This window comes from Sciurus carolinensis, chromosome 2 (genome assembly GCF_902686445.1).
Source record: "Sciurus carolinensis chromosome 2, mSciCar1.2, whole genome shotgun sequence".
In the NCBI taxonomy this organism is placed as follows: Eukaryota; Metazoa; Chordata; class Mammalia; order Rodentia; family Sciuridae; genus Sciurus; species Sciurus carolinensis.
Window position 1 is genome coordinate 27617134 of NC_062214.1, and position 26719 is coordinate 27643852.

General features: G+C 51.2%; 1 protein-coding gene and 1 long non-coding RNA gene across 2 annotated transcripts in view; both read left to right on the forward strand.

Moving 5' to 3' along the window:
* Stk35 (serine/threonine kinase 35) overlaps positions 1-20781 on the forward strand; it is a 36287-nt gene extending 15506 nt beyond the window's left edge. The window contains exon 4 of the mRNA XM_047540564.1: positions 20639-20781. The gene's annotated coding sequence lies outside the window, so the exon portion shown is untranslated. The remainder of the gene's footprint in view (positions 1-20638) is intronic.
* A 59-nt stretch (positions 20782-20840) lies between these two features.
* On the forward strand, positions 20841-25137 carry LOC124976778 (uncharacterized). The gene is made up of 2 exons (XR_007107058.1): positions 20841-20958; positions 24954-25137. It is a non-coding gene; the product is annotated as an uncharacterized LOC124976778 (long non-coding RNA).
* The last annotated feature ends 1582 nt before the right edge of the window (positions 25138-26719 follow it).

The following is a 26719-nucleotide window of genomic DNA, read 5'->3' on the forward strand; positions in this document are numbered from 1 at the left end:
ACCATAATATAACCTTTCTCCTACTTTAAATATCAAATTGTGTCTCCATTTTAGACACTATAAAGAATATAGTAATGAAGTCTCCTTTTTTTTTTTGTACCAGGGACTGAACCCGTGGGCTCTCTACCATTGAGCCACTTTAATTTTTTACTTAGCCACAGGGTCTAAGTTGCCTAGGGCCTCTAATTTGCTGAGGCTGACTTTGAGCTTGCAATCCTCCCACCTCAGCTTGCCTAATCACTTGGATTATAGGTATGCACCCTGCTGCTGGAAGTCTTTTCTTGCTTAGCAGAATTATTCTTCCTCTGCTGGCTCTGGAGGAGCATGTTAAGCAAAATCTCACTTTCCCCATCTTCATGCAGCTTTAACTAGGGAGCAAAGCATTGATCAACATTTGTCACATTTGTTTATAGTGAATGAGGGAAGTGTTAAGGGGAATTGACCTAACGGGTGTGGTATCCAGAGGCAAGAATAGGGAGTTGGGGGTAGCAGGGAACATCCTAGGTAGAAGGATTGGTTTCTGCAAAGGACCTGGTGCTAGAGAGATCCTGGCACATTGGAGAGATGAGAGTAACTTCAGTTAGTGAGGAAGGACAGGGACCTGCCAGGACAAGGAACCTGTGCATGGAAGTTGAGGCAGAAGGTCCAAAGTTGTGTGCCCAGACAGGAGTCTGAGGTGCTGGCAGAGGAAATAGATCAGAAGTTACCTCCGTGTGTGTGTGTGTGTGTGTGTGTGTGTGTGTGTGTGTGTGGCATTTTGACATGTGCCATTTCATTTCACCTTGACAGCCTGGCAAGGGGGTTAAGTGGTTGCCCAAGAGCCCACTAAATTTAGGGAAGAGACATGTTACGCAAGCAGTCCCACTTTCTTCCCCTCAACATCAGTATGGCAAGCTGTAAATGAGCTACCCTTGATGAGCTTGGAGATGAGGTGGTTGGGGGGCTAGTGCTATTCCCAGTGGGTCACAAGGAGGAAGCCTCAGGAACCATCCAGCCCAGGCCTCTGTCACTAAGAGTCAGTTCTTACTCCCCTTTCCCATTCTTCTGAGATTTCTAGGTTGAGTTGGTTTGAAATGAAAGGAGTTGGTTAACATCAGTGCTGAGCGAGGCACTAGGTTTAATTCTTCCGTCTACAGATATTTATGAGTACCTTTTCAGGTGCCAGGCCAATTTGTCTGCCATGCATTGAGTAAGACAGTACCATTCCCCAAAGTGAAGCCCATGGTCATGCTGTGTTAGAGACTGGGGGCTTGGCCAACCAGTGTTTGAGCTGTATTTCATGCTCTCTCCCCCCAGTTCCATCTTGTCCTTTTTGCTTCTGAAAGCCCTCTTAGAATTCTTAGTTTGCCCTGGTGTAGGAGGAACACTGTCATTGGAAGAGGAACCTGAATTTGGGTTAGGATTGTGAGGTTGTCAAGCAAATTGAGATCAGGGCTCCCCTTTGGATATCCACACTTGGGACTTGAGCTGCTTTGCAGGGCAGAGTTTTTGCTAAATAGAGGTGATTCCTTTATCTAGGAGAAAGGGGTGACCTTGAGAAGAGGAGAAAAGGTTAGGAACTTCACAGGTAAGTGCCCCAGGCCGTTTCGTGATTCACTTTGTGATTCACAGCTAAGTAGGACCCTACTGGTAGTATTGTACTGGCTTCCCCTGTGCTAGGTGGGCACTTAACTGTGGGCTGGGCCTAGGTCTGTGTGACCAGAGCTGAACTGTGGTGCTAGAAGCTTCCCTTTCATTGTCCTGTAGATGAACTGGATCTGGCTGGTTAGAGAATCAGGCTTGAGCTGAAAACAGTGAATCCAGACCCCCTCCCGAAAAGCTAATTTTACTTTTTCAAGGTATTTATTGGGAAACTATTTTCCAGGTATCATTTCAGGCATGGGCAATACACTGGTGAAAAAAGCAGACACATTTTTGCAGTTGAGGAGCTTATATTATGTTCAGAAAACAGGCAGTAAACACAGGTCATCTGAAGAAAGGGCCAGTGGAGGAGGAAAGAGAATGCTGGGAGGTGGGTGGAATGGCAAGGTGAGTCTCCTTGAGACTGTGACCTTTGAGCAAAGGTTAGGAGTTGAGGGAGAGAGTCGAGGACTTCTGGGAAAAGAGCATCCCAGACAGACAACAGCCAGTATAAAGGCCTAACTACCAGATGGTAGCCAAGAGTTGAGGGTAGGAAAAGAGAAGCCGAGGTAACAGGAGTCAACAGCACAGGCTTTGTAGGCCATGGTAAACATTTTGTCTTTTGTTCTGGGTGAAATAGAAAGCCATTGGTGTGTGTTGCTGTGCGATACCTCATCTTTTGAAAGATGTGTTTGTCTGCTGTGCTAAAAATAAGCCATGGGGAAGCAAGTGAGAGGCGAAATGGAAGGCCCCTGTAATAATCCAGGTAAGAGTTGATGGGGGCCTGAAACAGTGGAGGTGGGAGGGGATGATTGGATTTGGGGTCTATTTTGAAGTCAGAACTAACAAGATTTCCTGTGGATTGGACGTGTGAGGTATGAGAGGAGGAATTAAGGATAGCTTCAAGATTCAGGACTAAGCAGTTAGAAGGAGAGAGTTACCATCAAGTGCAATGGGGAGAATTGGGGAAATGGGTTTGCCTGGGTTTAATCCTCTGAAGTTTGGCACACCATTTTAGAATTCAAGTACTGGTCTAGAATAGGCAGTTGGCTGAGTCTGGAGTTCAGGAGAAGATTCCAGAGGACTAAGCTCTGGACCACTCTGAATACTAGGCATTGGTTTTAGCAAATGGGAAGTGATTGGTGTCTTGGGTGGTTTTGGTAGGGTAATACTAACCCCTAACTAGAGTGGATTTGAGCAGGCATGAGAGGATAGGGTTTGGAGATAGTGAGAAAATAGACTAGTGATTCTCAAAGTTTGGGGAGTAGACTCCAGGGAACTTTCGTTTGGGATTACATGTGGATATGTGTTAAAAATTAAAACTGAGAAATGTTACTAAATATCCCTCTTGAATGAATAAATAACATGTCATAGCTAACATTTTATGAAAAATAAGTTTTCAGAAACATTTAGTAAGTAGGGTAGTTGTGTGTGTTTGCAAATCTCTTTAATGTCTTCCTTAATAGTCAACTGGATTCACGTTTCTGCAATACATTTGGGCACCATGTCACTCATCATGTAACTTCTGGAAAACTCCATTGTACAGCCAGGAGACGAAGAAAGTGAAAAAGGCGAACTGTCTATTATCATTCTGAAAAGGTTCAGCTGCGCAGATAAACCAGGGAGCCAGTAATAAAGATGGATTTTTCTGAGGAATTTTTGCTGTGAAGAGGAGCCAGCAAGTGGGTGGTAGCTAGAAAACTAGGAATGAGGCGATAGTGCGAGGTCCCAAAAGAAGAGACAGAACTTGCCTGTCCTGATTTCCTAGCCAACGTTCCAGTTGGACTTGTCACAGCTCAAACTAGCTACGTACATTAAGTACATCGGACCCCAGTACTGACGAAAAGAAACCCCTCAGCTCCAAGGTTGCAGGTTGCAGAGTAGCATTTTAGTCAAGGGTCAGTGATTTTAACTCTTCACAGAAAGGAAATGCACTTTGGATTGGAAACTTGGGTTTTCCCTGAAAGGATTGTTGACTTGGGACAACCTAGGGATTGAGTTCCATTTCTGTGGTTTACTGACTCTGTGGCCTCAGGCAAGTTATTTTACCTCTCTGTGCCTTGGTTTTATCATCCCTAAAATAGAATCAGTCATGTTTATCTTATGGAGGATATTGGAGTCACAAAAGGTTGTGCAAGAATCATCTATAAAACATGTGGATTAAATACTGTCACACTAGGTGCACACTGCTGTGCTGCACTAGGTGTCTGGAGGAGCTCGTGGCCTGAGGTGAAAATACTCCATTCCACTCTAAAGACCTGCACTGTCGTAGCTTTGCTTCTGAGGATTACCAAAGAACTTTTCTTTTAGGACAAAGCTGTATCCAAGGCCACCTTGTCCAGTTACTTGTTCCAGAAAATTTTATCTATTTTTAACTATTACATAATGATAGGCCCTATCTCTCCCTTATCTGTCACTTTTGGAAGACATTTAATAATTCCTAATGGATCTTACCAGCCAGCCACAAGCCTTATTACCCCAATCCGGAAGCCAGCCAAACTGATCTTCCAGGTGCCACCGCCCACATGTTACTAGGGAGGATGTTGTGGGATGAGGGACACTGCATTCATGGCCAAGTCTGCTGTCCAGTATACAAACCTCTGTTACTAGGGCCTTTTGAATCCAGGCCCTCGAATGACGTCTATTTGGAGTAGGCAGCTAAGGGCTGCTGAAGGAAATCAGATGTTCATGTGACCTGAAGGGTCATAGAAAATATTCTTTGCTCCGTGTGTGATCTTGGTAGTAGTCTGGTGTTGCAGAAAGAAATCGGGCCTAATTTCTTGTTGTAGGTCACAGAGCTACGAAGAGACAAAGGCTACACTGGAACCCAAGTCTGAGTCCCTGGCTTTAACCAGTGTGGTGTGTTTTCTCATTGAATTTCTAAATCCTGGATAAATTTTAAATGTTTCATGATTGAATTCAGCGAAGAGTTACACATCAGCTAGATTGAACTTCCTGCACACCCAGCCCCAGGCATTCTGAGATGACTGACAGACGTGAGGCACTTGGCACTTAGTAGGTTTCCTGCAGGAGGTAGTTTCTTCCGAGAAGATTCAGTCTGCTGCTAAGCCATCAGGTAGCTCGAAGGAGCATATAAGCGAGCAAGCTTCCAGGAAAGGTGCAGCTATCAAGGAGCTGCAGTCGGTGACTGATTCTGTGCCCTAGAAGCTGATCCCAGCTTAGTGTTGAATTGCCTGGGGGAAGGCGGGTGGGAGGAGGGACATGCCTCCCTGTGCCCTAAAGTAGATTATTAGATCCTTAAGAACAGGGGCTTTATTTAAAGTAGAGAGATCCTTTGGAGGTCAGGGGTTATATATCCATTGATTATCAGTTCTTTGATCCAGGCCTATCTAGAACTTCTGAGCCTTTATTCCCTGATCTCTCTTGAGTTCCTGTCTCTACAGTGGGAGGTCACAGCTTTACCTGACTCTGTCTCACTAGCACTTCACAGATGTGTGCCAGAGTTAGAGGGACAGTGAGCAAAGACAGTGTTTGGTTTTCTCCCAGGAAGTTGAAGCTCATCCTACAACCGTGAAGACCCTGGTGAAGACTAGTCCCTGGAGTCTTGTCTGTACTGCTGTTTTAGAGAGACCGTCCCTGGGGTCTTGTCTCTGCTGGTGTTTGGAGTCTTGCTCTGTAGGTGGGGAGGCTGGTATTTCCGTAAGACCCGGGCAGCTCTCCCGGCTGCTGTTGCCATCTCTTGGTTGTTGCTGCTGCATCAACAGGAAGAAGCTGAGCTGTCAGTTATGTAATGGGGCTGCTGGCCCCTGGGATCATCTGTCCCTTGAAGCTCTGTAGGACATGAAAGCATCTGGGAGGGGACAGGCCTGCCCCTGGGCTGTTGACAGCAAGGCCCAGATGCTGCTCACATTCTCTCCCTCCCTGGCATCCTTGGCTCCACCCAGCCGAGACTGTATCCCTGTGGGCAAGGCAGAGGGGCATGGAATCATCCAGCTGTGAGCAGAGCTGTCTGGAGGTTCAGGGCTTCTCCATCTCCCATTTCCTTTCACCCCAGGGACCCAGAGACACTCCCACTGACAGTTATCACCTCTGCTTACCAAAGCCTGCTTTAAGGGTCCCCTGAAACGTGGGGGCAGTGGCCCTGACTCGAAATCTGCAGCACTTGTTAAATTCAGCACTGTACTTCTTGTTATCAGGTACCATCTGCCTAACTGTTCTGTTGGTTGCTCTCATTCTGTAGATAAGGAAGTCAAGAATCGCTTTCCTAGGGTTTTGAGAGTCAGGATTTGACGCTAGGTGTATCTGACTAGAGATTCCACTCTTCCATTCTGCCTCCTCCTGTCTCTCAAAAAGCACCTTGTGACGGATTTGTGCTTTGAGGCAGGTAGTGGGTTCCCCTCACCACACTGCAGCCAGACCACCAGCCACTCCAGGTGAGGTGAGCCCGCATGACGAAGCCCCAAACATTGGCAGGAGAGGAAAGGTCACAGCAGCAGAGAAGGGAGAAGCCACATAAACAGAAGTCAGAAATTACCAAAGGTTCGGAAGCGCACACTCGGCTCTGGAGGAAAGCACGCGGCTCGGAGGGAATCTGACAGTGGGACCGCCTGACGCTCAGTCATGAGGAAGGGGCTCATGAGCAGACGGCATCCTAGTTGTCTCTAGTCCCTGGTCCCTGGCAGAAGCCTATTCCAAAGACGTTTCTTGTTTGTTTTGGTTTTGGTTCTGGGGATTGACCCCAGGGTACACTTAACCACTGAGCCACATCCCCAGTACCTTTTTTTTTTTTTTTTTTTTTTTTTTTTTAAAGACAGGGCCTCACTAAGTTGGAGACTGACCTTGAACTTGGAATTCTCCTGCCTCAGCCTCCAGAACTGCTGGTGGCATATGCCACTGTGTCCTGCTCAAGGAAGAGCTTTTAAGGTTGATGAGGACCCTAAGCAAGAGGGCAGGAGTTGCCATGTTTCTCACTCACAGACCTTTCAGCCCCCTTATTAAATCCTGATTAAAATGAGGGATGACATCAGTCTTGCCGCTCTGGTTGAGGGACCTGCCTGCAGACCCAGGGTGAAAAATTCTGGGGTCAGGTCAGGTTTGGGGCAGGAGCTCCCCTGGTATCTGGAGGCAGTTGCCCAGTGGTGGCCCTGATGATTTTATCCTCTGGAAGCTTATAATTTAGTAGTGGAGACCAGAGGTAGATTATGTCTCTGTAGGGAGACTGGAGAATAGAGGGAAGCCTTTGGAGAACAGGGGGTTTGTGGCTGGATCTTGAAGGAGGTTTGGTGGTGCCTTGGACCTGCCAGGTGAGGTGTGAGGGGGTCACATTTCAGGATGCATCCTGAGGCTTTGCTCCGGGCAGGAGGAAGTGTAGAGATGGAGAGTGGGCCCACGCCTGGGGAAGAGCACCCAAGTTTCCGTCTCAGTAAACTAGGGCAGAACATAAGCTCTTCGCCCCTTTTCATTCCCACTTGTGAGTCCTCTGTGGCATTACAAAATCAGAAAATGGAGCCCTCCTCCCGCATTTCTGGGGCTCAGAGGTATGGCAGGCCTTAAAACTGCCAACCAAGTTTAAAATAAATCAATACCATAAAACACTGCAATGAATTTCCCAACTTTAAAGGAATTTCACTTTCAGTGAGAGGTGCCAGGGGAAAGCTATAACTCAGCCTGCATCATACACAGGTCAGAAAGCATTTGGTATTTTGTTTCTTTGTTAAAGAAAGTGATGTCTGGGGACTTGGGAGGAGTGGATTAGAGCCACCCAGGCACCCCATAGGGCATAGTGACGAAGATGGAAATGTTCCTGCTTTCCCAGGCTGCAATAAGGGTCTCGCTGTGGGGCCAGGGAGGAAGTCTTGTGCACAGTGGCTGTTTTCAGAATTCAGAGGCTCGGTGCTGAAGCACGTCACCTTTGGTGTCTCATGTTGGATTTTAACATTGATTATTTCTTCTTAAGGGAGGATGACCAAGACGTTGCGAGCCAGCTGACTCACTCTGCATCTCCTTCCATCCTTTGAGAAAGGGACACCCTTGACAACTACATGCAACACCCTTTTTTCCCTCTTTCCCTTCTTGTTTTCAGACATGTCTAAGACATGCCCTTCTAGAACACTGAAGTCTGGGGCAAATCTGAGGCATGGGGTAGGAGTATTAGTGCTGTCAGATTTTGGCAGACTGCATGGGCATTACCAGCATGGCCCAGCCCCTAGTACCAGACATAAAGAGAACTGGAAGTCACAAGTAAAGAGTCATTTGTTGTTAGTAACCAGATTGCCTGCTTGGATCTGGTGAATATTTGGAAGGAACCCTTGGTTTGCATGGGGTAGCAAAAGTGAGTTTGAGTCTACCACACCCCGAACAAACAACAGAGTGACTTTTACCTTAATAAAACTTGTTCTGGGGTTGAAGCCAAGTGCCTAAACTGAAATCCAGATGTCACCACTGATACGATCTCTGCTCTGCCTGGAGCATCTCGGGCTGGGCACCAGCCTGCCATGACACAGAAAGGCTTCGGAGAGCACTCACCCTGTGCCTTCTCTTGAGCGTGTCCTGTAGCAGTACTGCAGCAGTTGCTAGAATTCCAGTTTCCCACCTGTTCCTGGAATGAATTGGGATTGATGCCATAGGCAGACTAAATGGAAGTTTCTGCCACCTTGATCCTGGGTGAAATGTGGCAAAGGTTGGAAGAAGGATTGATTTGCCAGTGCTAGAAACCCAGGGTGTCTTAAGTAAGGTGTTTTCTATTGAACAGGTTGAGATTCTGTCCCATTATCTGGAAGATAGCTTTGAGCCATTATATCCTCCCTCCATTCCACTCCCCAACAGTGTCTGAGAAAACACCACACCAGTGCTTCTCAAAATGGGATCCACAGACCAGCAGCAGCATTACCTGGGAACTTGTTAAAAGGCCTGTTTTGTGCAGCACACCTGGAGGAGGGGTACTGTGTCGAGCCCTTCAGGTGTTGCAGCTGTATGCACAGTTGTAAAACAGCAAAGGCCCAGCGGGCCACCCTCTTAGGTTGCAGACCTTTGCCTCATCTTTTACTTATTTGCCTTTGAAAAGCTTGGAGCGAGGCCTAAGAGTCAGGAGGGCTGCAAGTTTCTAACCCTGGCTTCTGTAGTTCTGTATGGTGATCTCTAGTCACCTGGCCCTGTGACTTCAACCAGGTCACTCCTCCTATCTGACCTTGGTTTTCTGATTGAGAGAACCAGGGTAACGAGGACCACTCTTGACCCTCTTACCCCAGCTCTGACATGTTCCTCATTCAGAGGTGGACATGATTCTAGGACCTGGGACAGCTTTCTTTTACTCACCTCCCCCCACCGGGTGTGTGTGTATTGTGTGTGTGTGTGTGTGTGTGTTTGCCTTTAGGCTGAGGCAAGGCCCTGTGGTCTGCTCCTGGGAGGAGGAGAAAGAAATAATTTAACTTCTCCCAGGGTTTCCCCAGCCCTGGGGAAGTGAACTTCCAAGCCATGGTAATGAGGAACCTCTTAAAATGATCTCAGGCGAGTACCAGCAGGATAATAAGAGGATCTCTGGGAGTCTGCTGGGAGGAAGGGACTCACCCTAGGGAAAGGGGCACGTGGAACGGGGAAGCACCGCGATGTGACGCACAGGTAGGACCTAAGGCTTAGATATAGCTTTGAATCCTGGCTCGATTCACATATTGAGCACCTGCTGCGTCAGGTTTGGGTCATGGAGGTGAGGGTGGTCTCTGACTGACCTCTGCCCACTTCAGCCCTAGCCAATCTCCAATCTCTAGGCCTTGAAGGCATCATTTGTAAACCAAGGTTGCTGACACGTACGGTGACGTTGCCTCCCTTCTTCCTTCGTGAGGATTAAATGGAGCACCAGTGTGGAGGGAGCAGAGGAATGCCAGGCATGCGGCAGGTGCTACACAGATGCCAGTTCTCGACCAAGCCGGAAGTGGAGATAGGCTTAGCATCTTGAAATGCGTGCACGTTCATTGCTTTCCCTGTTCCCCACTAGGAATAGGAAAAACACATCAGAGAGGGCCCATTCCTTCTGTATTTATCGATTGCCTACATACCAGGCACTATGGTAGGCTCTGGCGAAAAAACAGACTTGGTCCCCACCCTGGAGGCACATCAACCTCCTCAGTTGGAGAGAAATATCATAAAAGAAATACTGCTTGGGAATATTTGAAGGAACTAGTGAAAAATAGGGGTCTAGCCCAAAGAAAGTTTCTTGAAGAACATGCCCCTGAAACAGACCTGGAGGATGACGCCTCTGCCAAGCAGAGGGAAAAGGAGCCGGACACCGCGAGGAGAGGACGGGAGGGACTGGGAGCCCGATCAGTCCGAGCTCTGAGGTCCCTGAGTGGTTGAGCTGCAGTTGGAACCGTGGGTGTGCATGGGTAGAGTGTAGCCCTGGCTGCTGTGTGGCAGGTGGAACTGGAGGGAGGCAGGCGTGGTGGAAGCAGGGAGCCGGCAAAGCACAGATGAGATCAAGGTATATTTGGGGGGATTTCTAAAGGGACTGTCAGACCAAATGAGGAAGGGGTGGCTCAAATATGACTCTGTGGTCTGTGGCTTACACAACTGGCCGTGGGGACAGAACTGTAAGAGATCCTGACCATTGCAGGAGAGGGACTTGGGAGCAGGAGGTGCAGGACGCCAGTAAAGCCCCCCTTGCTTCTGTGGGAGTTTGTGCTGAGCTGTGTGTGATCAGTGGGGTCGTGGAGGGTGGTTGAAGTTCAAATTTGGTGCTGAATGGAGGTCACCTTCCCAGGCATGGGATGGCCTCCTGAGACCCGAGTCTTCCTTCCTGGCCTTTATTTGGTGGCTGTGATGTGCGGTGTATTGCTTTTTACTGATGATCCAAATGAAGGTGACTGATGTGTCTGGCTCTTGTCTTAGTTTGCATATGCAGGCTGCTGTAATCATGTCTCAAGAACATGGCATTTTGGTTTTGTATTGATTTGCTTTTAGAGCTGAAAACCTGAGCAGGGTCTTGTCCCAGGGATAGCCTGGTAGTTCTGCCATGGAGCAGCTTTGTAGTGCCAGCATCTGGCTGTCTTTACTTTTAAATAGTTGTCTAACACCAGGACCATGATTGCTGGCTATAAAATTGATTTTGAGAGTTGCTTTAATTTGCATTTGAGAACTACTTTCTATTTGGGGTTAAGGAAAGGAGTGGAGGGGAAAGTCTCTGGTCAGTTGCCTCCAGGTTGTGAAGTGCAATTCCAGGGGCTGAGGGGTGGCCCTGCAACCTTAACTGACATCTAGCTGGCGGGAAAGGGTTTCAAGGTCACTCCTTCAGTTCGTCTTCCACACCAGGTCCACTCCATGGAACCCAGGAACCCCTAGGTTTGTTTTTAACATTCATTTAACAAATACACACCGAGCCCCTGGTGCTTGCTGGTGGCCGTGCATCCACTGTTCCTGTGTCGCACACGGCCTGTGCAGGCTTCAGTCTGGTAGGCAGGAGAGGAGGGGGTGAGGGTGTGTCCTCCCCTGCTCTCCCCCATCCTGAACTTGCGGAGCATGTGCTTTTTGCCAGACCCAGTACCCTCCACTGTTACCTTGTTATACCTCACCTGCATCCTGGGTGTCTCTGCCCCCCACTCCCATTCCAGAGAGGGGAAGTGATTTTGCCCTGACCACATGGCCAGCGAGTGCCAGCACAAGGGCTGGAGGGCAAGCCCAGGCTCTTCTCCATTGAGAACCCAAAAAGAGAACCATCTGGCTAAGTCCAGGGTGGTCCAGCACTGTCCCAGGCCCATCAGAAGCCAGGAGAAGGGCATGCTGGCAGTCCGACGGCAACGTGGGACTGGACGTTTCACTGTGGACAGACCTTGGAGAAAGGGGAGTAGCAGGGGAGCCTGTGTGGGTGCAGGCAGAGCAGGGACGTGTGGGAGAGCGGATCCCAGGGAGGGACTGTGCCGGGCTGTGTTTTAGGAGGGTGAATGAGTAAGAGCGAGGAGAGGTCACACCTGGCAGGACGTGTCTCCAGAGGGCGTGAGACTGCACAGCCACCTTCTGAGCATGTGGAGGAAGAAAGGCAGCAGCTGGAGAGGATGTCCCAAACCCCGTTTTCCCATAGTGGTTATCGGGACATTATGGGACTTGCTGTTGAACCTAATGGACCGGAAGCCTAGGTTTACATGGCCGCTCTGCCACTTACTGGCTGGGTGAGTTGGCAAGCCATCTGCCTTTTCTAGGCCAGCGTTTCCCTGTCCCAAGCGCGGGGCTGTGCGCACTGTGTGTCCTCCACTCCAGCACGTACACAGAAGCTCAGTAAGGTGGCTCCGCTGCGGCCTCACCCTGCTGTTTTCTTTTTGCCAAATCCTCTTAGGCGAATCAAGTGTTCTCGCTTTGTTTCTCCCTATTTGTGGTACCCTTCCTTCCCCAAGAGAGCGCAAACCCCTTAGCACGTGCCCGCCAGTTCCTCTTGGCGTGCTGGGCTTTGGCCAGAAGTCTGTATGGTCTCCTTTTGCCTGGGCCACTCTGTGGTCACAACCTGGTTTAAGTCTTCCCTTTTATAACCACAAATTGTCTTGTCCCCATATGGAAGAGTGACCTCTCCTTTAGCTAATAACAGGGACTACGACATCTTCCTCCTGGCACGGGGTCCTTGGGGTAGCTCTCAGAACCCCAGGCTTCCCTGGAGCCCTTTCTCTGCTAATCACGGCCACCGCAGCTGAACCCGGCTCCGCAGGGACTCAGGGAGGCCGTCCGCGGCGGCTTTTATTTCAACCCCACACTTAATAAATTGAGAAAGGAAATCGTTAGGGTATCCACATCACTAACTGCCAATTACCAGGGCTGCTTTAGGGACAAAAAGTTCTCCTCGGCTGGTCTTGAGTTCCACCCAGGACCTGTTTACCAGCTGAGGTGCTTAAGGGAAACGGCGGCCCCAGTGCCCCAGGGCCTCTGGCTTCTCAAGGCCAGAAAGACCAGTTTCGGTGGGTCTAGGTTCTCAGACCCAGATGGGGTGATTCAGTGCTACCGCTGTTACCACGGAGACCTCCAAATCTGGAATCTTCCGTCTTGCCCGGTGATTCTTCTTCTGATGCGTTTGGCGAACTTTGTAGTACCAGCATTTTTGGCAGCACACTCCAGGGAATCGGGCTCAAAGTCCTGTGAAGTCAGCAGTGCTGATGACATGGGCACTGCTGCAATGTGACTAAGTCTCCTCCCTGAGAGCTTCCACCCTAGCCACTCACTTCAGTCGGCATAGACCTGTTCGCTCCCCAGATGGCGCTTCCTGGCACACTTGAGTTAAGGTGACATACTGTCCTGGTGTTGAGCTCTGCTAGTACCCTTTTAGCAAGCCACTCCCTGCCGTGTGCTGGGTCTTCCAGTTGTGCTGTGGGAGTGTGTCCTCGGTGTAGGTGGTCAGCTGATGGGGCACAGAGCCACCTCTTCTCCATGGCACCCATCCCTTTAAGTGGGGGTGGCGCGTAGGTTATTTGAAATTCGCTGGGAGAAGAACCTCACTGCCCCACTGTTGGGACGGTTGAGCTGAAGTCTGCCTCCCGCCAAATGCTCACTGATCTGATCTCCCCAGCCCTGCTGTCTTGGGCTGCGGGGAGCCCTTCCTCAGGCCCACAGGTTGCTTCCTGGTTAGTTTTTGCCTCACAGAACAGGAGCCTACAGAGATTCTCCTGGCTTCCCATACTCTTTGTGTCCTGGCCCCATCTCAGTATCTGAATAGTGGAATATTTTACCAGAAAAGTGAATGTGACTTACATTTCATGATCCTTCACGGGGTTTGTAGAACCCCTGCCATATCCCTGGGCCTAGAGAGATCTCAGGTTAAGAATCCCTGCTCTGGTCCCAAGTCCTTCAGTTAGCACCTAAGAAATGAAGTTTCCATAGAGGTAGAGCAAGCAATGCCGGTGGAAGCAGGTCTCCTGGCCACCGGGCCAACCTTCATCATTTTCTTGCATGTTACCTTAGTGTCTTTGAATGTGCTGCGACCTAGGAGCCATGTCTCAAATCGTACCTGTGCTGTTACAGTCTGGTGAGAGTCTGCCTTACAGAAACTCCATAGGGCCAACCTCAGACTCCAGTCCTCTTGAATTAAGTCACCGGGGCTGACTTAGACTCAGGGGACATGCATGGTCTGAGGCCAACTGTTCATACCTGGATTTCAAGGGCCCGCTCCACATGAACAGCGTATTTGTAGACAGTTAGATCTTCTTCCCCTTTGAGGGAGGGCCTCCTGCTGAAAGGGGAGGGGGAGTGGAGAGCTGGAATCCAAACAGTAGGCTCCTGTGAGCCCCAGTCTGAAGGTGTGAGGAGAGCTGAATGGTGAAGCTGGCCCGGGCTTCCGGGTTGGGCCCAGTCCTGGCTCTGACCCTTACCAGCTGCTGGCACGTGGAGAGGTGGCCCAGCCTTCTGAGGTGAGGGGAGCATCCCTCCCTGCGTCTGTGCCCGGATGCTCAGTGGGAGTGTGTGCAGAGCACTTGGCAGTGAAGTGGGACCTCGACCAGAGCAGGAATTTTTAACCATGTTCTTGTTGCAATGCTCATGTTGAACGAATGATCCCTCGGAGCTCACAGATTAATTTTGTGTTGCTGTGTGTTGACCGGCCATTTCTATCACTCACTCAGTATCTGAGCTCCCTCTAAAAGCCAACACTGCTTGGTAACCTGAGAGGCCTAAGAGAAGCAGCAGACTGTCCGTCCTCAGGAAAGCTTGTCGTCTAAGGGGCGGTGAGATCAGAATACACAGCGTAGTATTAAGTATTTCTTGCCACACTGCCTGGAAATTTGCCAGGTCTTCACACCTGGCGAAGTAGATGTTTCCTCATTTTAAGTTGAGAAGACTGAGGCTTGGAGGCCTTGACTAGGTAAAGGCCAGAGCAGGTAATGGAGAGAGTGGAGAGGTAGCTTTGGGTCTTCCTACTCCAGGGCCCATGCCCTGGACAGAACAGCTCTTGGCCATTCTGTACATCGTATGGAGTCATCCTCCCCACGCGGCTGGATGCGCTCCTGGATATCTACCTATGGACAAGCTGCCGGTGAGGGCCTCCTGGTCTTCCAGGTTGTCATGGCCTACTGTGAAGCTGCTGCCATGTCTGATTTCATAATTACTGGCGTCGTCTTCCGCTTTTCTCTAACGCCATGCCCCTTCTTGTAGACCTTAAGACTGAAAGTGGCATCCTCCGATTCATTGTCTACCCTGACAGCAGGACACCGAGTGCTGTGCTGTGGGCTGCTGTGGCATCATCGGGTGTTGCCTTACTTGGAGCACCGCAGTTGCTAGCTCAGGGGCGTGGCAGGGGGCTCGACTCCCCGCTCAGCCCCTCCGACCCATGGGAACAGACAGGTACTGGGCCTGCTGAACCCCCAGGGCTGGTGTGTAGATGTCTGTATGAGAGGCCAGACGCTTTGGTCTGTTGACCAGGTGAAGTATGATTTGGTTGGAGTTCATCTGTGACCCTGACAGATTATCTTTGCTCTCTTCACCTGTGGTGCATGTTTGCTGAGAATTAATAACCCTAGCCTCAGCTTGCTTGTCTGCACAGTGGGGATAATTCCTATGTGGACTTTGGTTTAAGCAAAGAAGGCACTACTTATTAAGCCTCGTGGGGTGTCTAGCTTATAAGAGGTATTGTTAGCTGCAGAGACGGTGCCCAGCCAGGTCTGCAAGAGAATTTAGTTGAGTTCTTGGCTCCCACTGGCAATACCACACTTCGAGTTCATTCTGCACCTTAATCTGTGAGTGGGCCAACAAACAGGTGAGAGGCAGGGCATAGTCGAGGAAGCTGGACCACGTTGGAGTCCTAGTCAGCCACTGTAACTTAAGTGAGCTCCAAGACTGAAATTCCTCATCTGTAGGAAAAGCTTTTTTTTTTTTTTTTTTTTTTTTTTTTTTTAATAGATAAAAGGGGATGTGTAGAGCAGAGAGAACCTGTGCTTGCACTGGGCATCACAGATGCTCGAGGTCCCCGTCTGCTTGACCAGCAGGACTTCTGTTGCTCTGAGCCACTCTGAAGCCTGCAGGGGCTGGGGGAGGGGGCTACTCTTCTAACACTTTCAGCAATAGGTCCTGATAAGCAGCCAGGTTGTATTTAAGCTTTCTGGGGAAATGCTGAGAATACTTCAGCTCCCACCTGCTGTCCTGGGGCCCTCATGGCAGTGTGTGGCAGAGATCCACATCCCTCCAGATGGGGATCTGAGAGCTGCCTTCCCCACCACCTCCATTCCTCCATTCATACCTCCATGGCGAGAACGTAGGACAGAGATTCCCTAAATTGAGCCCGGACTCAATATAAGTTGTAGATAGTACAGTCTGTGGCACCATAAGAACCAAAGTGACCATGAACGCAGATGGCAGCGAGGTCGTTCCGATTAGGCTCACTCTTCCAGGTGCCATGACTCCTCACTCCTCACAGCAGACCCCAGAGGACAAATAGCACCATCTGCATTTTCTATTAGGAAAAGGAAGCTTGGATCATGGAAGTGACTAGTAAGTGGCAAGGCTTGGATTGAACCCTCAAGTGCCTGCCATAAAGCCTGGGCTCTTTCCCTGATAGAGCCCTGGAGTGCAGGCGCTGTGTTTCATTTGCAGTTTTAGCTCCTAGAAATTTTTCAGGGGACCAAAACCAGGGGCCCTTTACCACTGAGCTACGTCCTTGGCCCTTTTTATTTATTTTGAGACAGGGTGTTGCTAAGGTGGCAGAACTAGCCTCAAACCTGCCATCCTCCTGACTCAGCCTCTTGAGTCTCTGGGATTATAGGCCCAGTGCTCCCAGAGATTTTTGAATCCTGTGTGTGGGTTACAAGACTTAACAAAACCAGGGATGGGGAGTCGATTTTTCAAGTAATACCTACTTACCCCTCACCTTCACCTGTTCAAAGAAATGGCACTTTGACATCAACAAAGCAGGAAGGCCCTACACAGAGAGTAAGGAAGGACCCTTGGTTCACCAGGGTGTGCCATGCCTGCAGGTTGAGGAATCGGGGCAGGAGAAGGGCATGGACCCATCCGTCCCCCTCTTCCTGTCGCCTGCTTGCCTGAGCGCCTCCCTGCTTCTGTGCTCCAAGCCCTTAATGACCTTAGTGGAAGCATTTTGGCTCCCCAGACCCCTCGGGCAGACCAGACAGCTGCTCAGCTGGCAGAGGAACTTGCTGGAAGACTGCTCACCGTCTGGTTGGCAACACGTCCCTCCTTGTGCCCTGGGCCCCAGACCTGCACAGAGGCACCTAAGCCAAGCCTTCCAAGAGCCCTTTTCTAAGTAATTCTATTTATAAATGCAGGGATTAAATGGGTTTTAAACTCTCCTCCAGCTCCTGTCTCTCTAGGAAGGGATTTGATGTGACGGAGTTACACATTAAGAGCAGGGACTTTGGAATGAGACTGACCTGAGTTTAAACCCTGTTCTCTACCATTTTTATAAACCGCAGCCTTTCTCTGAGCTTCAGTTTCTTCAGCTCTTTCAGACGGGGGTGACAACAGCTCCTGCCACATAGGGTTGCTGGGGTGAAATGAGGTGGTAGATAAAGCTGGTCCCTTTTGGGACAGTGATAGGAATGCAGTATAAGAGGGTTGTGGGCTGCCTTGCTAGGTTGTTACCTGTACCAGCTTACTAAGGCATATATTAAGTGCTCAATAAATGTTTGCTGTATGATAGTTTTAGAGAAATAAGGTGGGATATATTGGGACCTCAGTCCAAGAGCCAAATTAAGGAGGATAAGGATCGGCCAACAATCCTTCCAGATTGCCTTCTGCACTTAGAGATCTCAGATGTGAGCTGCTAGAGCCAGCGACCACTGGCTTCGAAGCACATGCAGTCCTGGTGGGAACGCTCTGCGCCACAAAACTGCAGAAGTTTGGATTAAGCACAGGGCCTACTGCTCTGGGATGTGGCCTGTATTGTTCTGTATCTCTGGGCTTGTGCCCTTGGTCAGACTGGCCCACATTCATCCTCACAGTAATCACAAAGTAAGGTACAGATGTCACTCACAGGCTTGTCACATCACCATGTTTCACTGTGCTTAGCAGGTGTGGCTTAGCGTACCAGGAGCACGCTAGGTCAGCAGTAGGATCTCCAGTGAGTGGGACAAACCAAGCCCTGTTGAGACTGGTAGCCACTGAGGTGAGATGTGGCATCTGCCAGGATGAAGGGTGACGCATGAGTGCTGGAACCTGTACCGTTTATGGTGCCAAAGGTGCCCAGGAGGGTCGCTGCTGTAACCCAGCATCGTGTGGCCGCACCGTTCCCTCGACTGTTTGAAAGGGCCTTTCCACCTCCATCGAACAACCATGCCCCGTGCTCCCTGGGAAAGGTGTATCCTCCGTGATGGGAGATGTAAGAGGAACCCAAGGCCAAGGTCCTCTCCCCAGGGGAGAGCCAGACCTAGACCTGGGCTGTCCTGAGGCCTCCCGACAGGAGGGCCTTGGGAACTGCCAGCCTCACTTCCCAGCAAGGGTTCCTGTTGTCACAGCCTCATTGCCAGCGGGCATCTCAGGAACTCTTGCAGGGTGCTGTGCTGTGGGTGCAGCCTTCTGTTGCCACTCTCCATCCCACTAGTTTGTTGTGTAAAGGGGCCTCTGGCTTCTGAAATTCCCCACCACCTCACCAGCACTGCTTTCCAGCCGCCACACGCCACCTACCTTTTGAGGGTGTTGACAGCCACCCTTTTGAGAACGCTGTCCAATGCTTAGGTCTCACCTGGGGAGGAGGAAAGGGAATTTGAAAGATCCCAAGGAGTGTCTTAGCAGACCACAGCGGACTGCACGGTTTCCTGAGCTCTGTCATACTTTACAAGGTCCTAGTGCTCAGATGGGGAGGTGTCCTCATCTGGTCAACTTGCCTCACCTGCTGAGAGAGCTTGAAACTGGGGCTGGAGGTGGCTGCTGAACTGGCAGGGAGTGCACGGTCGTGGTGATTTGCCTTCTGCCAAGCTGGGATCGAGACCCGCAAGTGGGCTCTTGTTGAGGGTAACTAGCAGGGGAGCAGGAGCAGCAGAGTGGGAGGCTGACCTGAGGAATCTCTTTTCTTTCCAGTTTTCATACTCTCCCAGTGCATCTCAGCCACCCCAGAACAAAGGAGACACTGGGTCACCCCTTCCTGGGGCAACGGAGCAGGAATTATCCGTCTAGCCTCTCACATGACAGGTGTGGAGAAGTCTCCACTGCCCGCTGTACAGAGGAGCCCAGACAGGAGCCTGTGTCTGAAAGAGTGTGCTGTTCTCATTAAACAGTCAAGTGTGAGAGTGATGCGTGTTGTACCTTGGAAATCAGAGGCTGGGGAAGAAGTCTTGGTGTGGTTCTGGCCAGGTTCTGCTGTCAGCTGGTGTTGGGGGTGGGGTTTATGTAGTCACAGTGCATCAGTCTGCTTTCTGTTGCTGGTAACACATTACTCCAGACTGGGTAAGTTTAAAGAAAAGATTTATTTGGTCTCAAATCAGAGGCCCATATCAGGTGATGGCCCTTCTTGCTGACAGTTTCAGGCAGCACAGGGCATCCTGTGGCAACGGAGGGAGCATGTGTCTGTCTGGCCTCTCTCTTACGAAGCCACCAGGATCCAGTCAAGGGTAGGGGGGTCCACCTCTAAACCCCATAATTGAGTTGCTGAGTTTTCACTCCCTCATCACCTCACTGTGGGGTCTAAGCTCCAGCATGAGCTGGGGACCCACCATATTCTTACTTCATGCCATGCAACTTTGTAACCTGCTGCTTTCCACTTAACCCAGAGTCGGGCTTCTGGTTTAATCAAAATGCCATATAACTCCCTCGTTTCCTCTGCAGTATATCAAGTTGATGGATCATTTGCTTAATCATCCCTTATTTTTGGACTTGAGTTATTGCCTCATAAGTTACGGCAGCAAACATCTCTTCACAGAGTCCTCTCCTTATTTAGTGTTATCTGAAGCTCGATTTGCAGGAGCAGAACTGGAGGGTGTGGGGCTAAGCACATCTCAGACTCTGACAGTACATTGCCATGCTGCTTTCCAGAAGGCTCTCCCACGTTGGCTGGTGGGTGGGGCTTGGCGGAGGTATCCTCACTTGGCGCCCTCGCCCAGGCCGCAGCGCCGTAGATGACTGAACAAACCGCGGCCTGTTTAAATCTAGCACGTTGAGAGTGTGGCTGAAGACTGTTGGCTGGGGGAAGGGGCGGGCTCATCAAATACGTCAGCCTGCTGTGGGAGGGTACAGCCCAGTCATTATTCCACGCAGTTCAAAAAAATGCCCCCCCCCCCCCCCCCCCCCCCGTTTTCAGAGGAAGAGCTCGAGGCTGAGGTAGTAAATTGCCCTATCCCCCCGCCCCGCCGCCTCTTCCGAGGGTAAGAAGGCTGCCGCGGAGGATGGCAGGCAGTGGCACCAGACTGACGGGCAGGCCTCAGCCCGCGGAGAGCCTCTGGGGGGTAGTGTGCACACAGGAAAGATGCATCTGTCCAGTGGTTCAGTGCGGAAGCAGGCCCTTGAAGAACCAGCTGATTCCATGTGCAGGGATGTGGAGCGTTGCTGCCCTGAGCCCACACTGCTAGGACAAGGCCGGCCTTAGCTCTGATCACGGGGCTTGGCCCCAGGCGGCCCAAGACCAATCTCTTTGTAGGCTTTTGGGTTCTAGGTTCCACTAGATTTAGGTTCCGGGGCAGGCTTCTTGTCTGTCTTCTGGCACCAAGGTGGTTTCCAAATCACAACCAATACTAACACTAACCAACACTAACCAAATACTAAAGTTTTACGTCTAAAATTAGGATAGCACAAGCTTGAGGGGACGCTGTGATGCCCAGGGCCGCCGCAGTTAGCCCTGGAGGGCGGGGAGGAAGGGCTCAGCAGAACCAGGCAGGCGAGGCCTGTGGGGTCTGTCCCCTCACAGTGCCGGAAAGCTGGGGTGGGAATAGGACCTGGGACCCTGATCAGATCCCAGGGTCTCTCCTTAGTCATGACCTTGGGCATCTGTTTCCTTTTCTGAGAAATAAGAATGCCTGTCCGTGGCAGGATCGTTCCGCAGCGCTCGAGTCCCTGCAGTGGAGCATTTAGGAAACTGCTTGAGCACAGTGGGTTGGGTGGGGTGCTGGTGCCCCAGCCCAGCGATCCTGTGTCCACTCCTTGCTTGCCTTCTGTCTTCCAGGTTGATCCTTTGGAACCCACAGTCCCATCGTGTCTCCGGCAGGACGGCAGAGGGTACAGGTGATGGCTCGGCTGGTTGGCGATCTCCCGACAGCTGGATCTCCGGCAATGTGAAGCTTTTGTTTGGTTTCCCCTCCTTTTAGTTTCGCTTTTTTTTTTTTTTTTTTTTTTTTTTTTTTTTTTTTTCTTTTTTCCTTTTTTAATTTAAACCATCAAGACTTCAGAAGAGCAGAAAGCTATGCTGTGGACAGGCACCATTTCTTTAAAGAAATTCAGTGTGGACAAGGCATATGTATAAATTTCACTGTTCGTTTTTATAAGGTTAGGGAACGATTTTGGTTTTGTCCTTCATTTTACCTCTGTCTTCTTTCTTTTACACATCTCCCAGTTCTGCTTAGAGCATCTCACCTTCTCGGAGAAGACCTGTCTCCCCAGAGAGAATTTTGGGGTTTCTCCTGGATTGGGACATGAAGACCCAAGGAGGTCTCTGGGCCACCTCCCTACCAGATGCAGAAACTGCTGGATTCCTTGGTGGGCTGGTCCTGGCCCTGGCTCCTGGCCCTCGGATGGGATCAGAGGCGAAGAACCACCTGGAAAAGGGAGCTAGGGCTTGGCCAGGAGGACTCCAGAAAGGAGGCCTAAACTGTGGGTTTGGTTCTCTTTAAGCTGTTGGGAACCCCAGGCCACACCAGGACTCTCAGTGCTGGGAATCAGTCCCCTTTTCTCTCCTTTATAACTGGGAGTCCCCAGGGAGGAGGTAGCATGTGACCATCCCCACTTGCTGCAGATGACTGACCACCTGACCCCAGCCCCAAAAGCCCACTTCTCTGTTAGGAAACTGTTGTGCCAAACCTCTGCCCAGGACACCCTGGGTCTTCTGTGGGCACCTGTCACTGCTGAGGTCACCCCTCACTGCTGCCTCCCGATCGTCGTCTTCCCAGGGGTGCTGCAAGTTTCTAGGCCATCACAGAGACTGCCTGAGGCCCCACGAGCCGGTTGTGACCATTGCCATGAATACAGGGCACCCTGCACTAGCCACCACCGTCTTGCAGTGAAGGGTGTGCCCTGTATGCTGGGGTCCACAGTGTCACATCCAGGACACACTGTCGAGCGCCATCTCCCTCACCCCAGGGACTTTGCCCACCCTCAATGTAAATGTGTCCAGTGGGAAGAGATTGGAGCTGCCCTGGGCAGGAAGGTGTCTGGCAGGACAGGGGAGACCCCGTGCTTGCTAGGTGCAGGTGTGGTCCATTGCCGCCTCAGGTACCCCAACCTTCACTGTCCAGGCGGCCCTTCTGCTCCTGACAGTATCTCCTGACAGCAGCCCTTCCTCTTGGGCTGCTTCTCTTAACCGGGCCCTCCTGTCCGTGTGGCCCTCTGTCTGGGTGCACTCTGGGCTGCTCCAAAGTTTTTCCAGGCCTTTTCACATCCATAACAGCCACATGGGATTGGGCCTCTGGGAGAGGGACAGTAGTCATTCCTGTTTGGGTTTTTGTTTTATTGTTTTTGTACCTAAACCAGCAGAGGAGTGATACAGAGACAGCTGGAGGGCATTTCAGTTGGTATGTGACCAAGAGGGATTTCCCCGCAAAGCAGCAGACCTTTGGCCCTGGGAGTGTAGGAGACCAGCACAGCATCGAGCCACGCAGCCCAGGGTTCTTCCTCCCCTTAGCAGGCAGGGCTGCAGGGGGCGACCAGGCCCTTCCCTTCCTGGACTGAAGCCCGCGGTGGTCCCCTGTCTCCTCCTGTCTTCTCAGGCAGCCTCTTAGCACACTGCACTGCAGCTGGAGGGTCAGGGCAGCAGGGTTCCCTACTGAGTGTGTGTTCCTTCTCTGCCCCCCGCCCACCTTCCTTTGCGGGTAGCCGTCTCTGTACGTGAGCAGATGGGAAAAGCAAGCCTCCAGACCCGGCACCCTGGCTCTCTGGCTGTAGTTGTGTTCTGAGGCCCCTGGTGGGGGCTCCAGCCTGAGGCGCCTGCTTTTTGCCCATCTTTTCTCCTGCTTCCCCCAGCCTCAGCTCTGTCTAGGGTCTTGGGGCCATAGCTCTTCCGCCTGGTGTCACAGTCTCCCCTGTAGGTCTCAGGGAGGCAGCTTGGCAGGGCTGCTGCTTCCTCACCTTTCCTCCGGGACTCCCAGCCAGCTCCAGCTTGGTGGTAGGACCTCCCTCCTCAGCTCACTCGAGGGCCAGCTCTTTAACCCCAAGTGCCTGTCCCTCCCTCTTCTCCTCCCCTCCCATCCCCTGCCGCTCCACTCTGTCCACCACAGGTACCCAGCCAGGTGGTGGGCAGCTTTGGGTCAGCCCCAGGTGGCCCTGCAATCTCTTAGGGCCTCTCCCTGCCCCCCTCAGGGATTGGCACCCTCTTCTGTTGCTTCCCTCCTTCTCCTGCCCACGCCTCAGGCTCACCAGGACCTCCGTGGGGCCTCACCTCAGCACCACCAGGTTTGTTAGACCTGTCCAAGTTCTAGGAGTTTCCAGACCTTAAGACAGCACTCAGTCATTCTCTTCTTGGATCTGTGGGAAGGATGGCTTGTTGGAGACCATCCTGGCCCCGGCCCTCATGGGTCTGAGTGTGAGGCAGCAAGGACAGGTCATAGTGCCTTAATCTATTGCCCCCCCAACCCCACCCCGCCAGCCCAGCTGAAAGTGTGGCTTCCTTCTCTCCTTCTCCCTGTCTGTCCATCTGTCACTTGCACTCACATTCCCTCCTGCCCAGAGACAGCCACGGGGGAAGGATGACCCTCTGCACTCCCACACCTGCTTCCTGAGGGCTGCAGCCAGGCATGTCCCCTACCCACCTCCAGGCGCTCCAAGCAGCTTTAACCCAGGACAGAAAAACTGCTGCAGACAGGTGCACCTTCTGCCTCACCTCTCCAGCAGGTTCCTCCCTGCCTCTTACCTCTAGCCAGGAGGACCCAGCAGGCTGCTCCTTCCAGATCGATTCCACCTGACCCCTTTCTGGGCACTGGGACTGAGGTTGCCAGCCTTGGGCTCATCTCATTCCGGGGGTTTTGGGACAGGTAATGGGAGCTCTTTTCTCCCATCCTGATGGGCTCTGCCCACCATGGCTGCCTTTCTGAGGAAGTGTATCAAATGTTTACTTAAGAAATACCCTGTTTACAGCTGGAGGAGATCTGTGCCCACACTGGGTGGAGAGCTAACTCTGGAAAGGCCTGGCCTCCTTTGTGGCACTGCCAGTGGTGGCCCCAGAGCAGATGCAGGCAGAGAAGCCCAGGGTCGGGGAAGGGCCCTCACTGCCCCTGCTCCCTGCCTGTGGTGCTAAGACCACTCCCTGCTTCCCAGGGCCTTGCCCCAAACATTCCCCACCTCCACCATTCCCTTCCTCCAAGATTCTCAGCTCCTTAACATATCACTTGTCTCCTATCCTAGAAAACCAGTGTTTGGAGCAATAAGATTATTTTTGCTTGAATCTTTTTCTAAGAAAAGGAAAAGAGCTGGCATTGTGGGAATCTATATGCTGTTGGCTGTTTACCTCTTTAGAAGACAACTAAAAAGGACGGTGTCTGGGTTTTAGCCTTGGGGTATCTTTTGGACACTTGGAAGAGCAAGAGTCAGGCTGCCACCCCCTAAGGAGGGGACCCTAACTCTGCCCTTGCCTTGCCATAAGGCCCCTTCCAACCCTGCCCACCAAGTGTGCCTCCCACCGATCACCCTGCCCCTGTGCCCTACTCCTCCCCCACATCTGGAGGCACTGGCGGCTCTACGCGGGATGGGTCTCTTGGTATCCCTCCCTTGATTAGTTTTACCTCCCTTAGGCTGTCTGGTACACAGACAGCTGCTGGCAGGCAACCTCAGAGCAGCCAAGCTTCTTTATCAGCTCTCCAGACTGGCAGGTTTGGGAGACAGAAGCCCAGGGATACTGCCTCTTCCTCCCTCCTGTGCTGAACTGTAGCACAGTGTGGCCCTGCCCTGCCCAGGCCCTGAGGACAGGGGGGCTCCTGTCCTAGACATGCTCTTGAAGGGAAACCAGTGGGTGCAACGGAGGACTGTCCCATGTGAGCATCCACAGCCATCCCCAAGAGATGAATCTACTGCCATTGGTTGCCCAGGGAGCTTCCGCCCCAGAAAATGTTTTTCCAGGAGAGACCACAGGAGGAAGGGAGCTTATTTGGGGATGCTTTAAAGAGTTGTGTCCCGGGGACTTCTTTCCATCTGCAGGGCAGGCAGGATGTTTTCATGACTTCTTAACATTCATGTGGGACAGTCTTGGGCATGAGGGAGGTTTTAAGCCAGGCACAAAGTTAGTTTCAAATACTAGTTAATAAATCTATTTTTCTTTATTTTCTTTTTTTGCACAGAAGCTGGTAATCTAGGACCTACGTGTGAACAACTTTATATGAATATGTTTTGTACTTGGTTACTTGGGCTGGTATAATACATTATATTTAAGTTCTTTGAACACTGTGGATCCCCTAATGTGTATGAATGACTGAGGCTTTGTAAATTAAGGGACGTTTGTGTGAATAAAGTTATTTGATGGGGTCAAAGAAGCCATATGTGATTTGAAAATGAGCCTTTTGTGCTTTTGTTGCCACCTGTTTGGGAGGGTGGAGAAGCCAGCATGTCATAGTGCCACCATCCTGTTTGGTGGTGGCAAAAGAAAAGGATGCTCACCACTCAGTGTCCTCATGCTTGAGAAAACTGCCAGTGGCCCTAAGGCTCTTTGGTTCCACACCTGAAAGACAGGCACCTCGAAGTGAAGGAGCCTGTCCGAAGTCGTGCCACCTCTCCTTGGGGGGGGGGGGGGGTTCTGAGTTGGGACCAAGGCCTGAGAGAACACCAGGGACCTCCAGACAGTTCTAAGGCTCTCTCAGCCCCAGCCCTGCAGGTCCATACAAGTCCTACCCCTGAAGAATTTTAATGTAGAAAAAAATGTCACCACAGCAGGGTTGGGGATAGTGTTCTGGAAAAGAATGGGCTCAATCAAGGGCCCAGTTGGTGACAGGGTGAGGTGGTAGCCCACTTCCTGAGAGCAAAGGTGTCTGAGCAAGGCAGGCCATTGTGGGTGGGTTGGGGGTGGGGAAAGGAGCACACAGCCCATCTCCTTCAGCCCAGCCGGGGCCAACAAAAGCCACATTCCATGAGGAATGGAGACGAATTTGCTAAAAGCCAGGCCCTTCCGATCCCTCCACCCTGCTGCTTGGGAGGTGGGATGTGTGCTCCCTCTGCTGATGAGAAACGATCCAGAGAAGTCAGGACACTGGGCGAGTACAGGGGACCTGGGAAGAACAGGGATTTGTGCCGCTTGCCAGCTGGGACGGGTAACAGCCATGCTGAAGCTATGTGCGGGGGTAACATGGAGGTGATAATGGCTGCCTTTGGAACAGCTGAAGACTAACCTAATCCTGGGTCCAGCAGGCAGCCTCTCCACAAATGCAACTAGTTTCTAGTTTCTTTCCCCCAAAAAAGAACAAGCAGGTCAGGGACTCTCCTGGGGCTTGGGGAACGCGAGGCCTGACTTTCTGGCATCCTGCAGCCATGGTGAAGGTTGCCTGTCATAAGAGCTGATGGTGAGTGTGGAGCCCACCATTCAAGGCCTTTCCAGAAGACCTGTGAACCCAGGAAAAATAAAACCACCAGAGGACAGAGTCAGAACTTTGTAATGTGTGAGCTGGAGGAAAAGAGCGCAGGCTTGCTGTCTAACCTGGAAGGACCAGGGCTTGGGGTGCAGTGGCTGCTGGGGATGGAGCTTCCTGTAAAGGATTCCTCTGTCCATATCATGGACAGTAACCTGGGACTTGAAGAGGACAACCCACAAGTTGTGGTTTTATTAACAGGTTTATTGATCTAATTCACCCTCTCAAAGCATACAATTCAGGGAGTTGTGTAACCATCTCCTCCAATTCCAGAACATTTTTTAATCTCAAAAAGAAACCTGTACCCATGAGCACCCACCTCCCAGGTGTGGCACAGGCAGCCGCTGGCAAGCTTGCACTGATCTACTTTGTGTCTGGATTCGCCTGTTCTGGGCATTGCATAAATGGAATTATACAATGTGCGGCCTCTGTTATTGGTATTTCATTAATGTTATTCCATGGTGTGGATATACCACATTTTATCTATT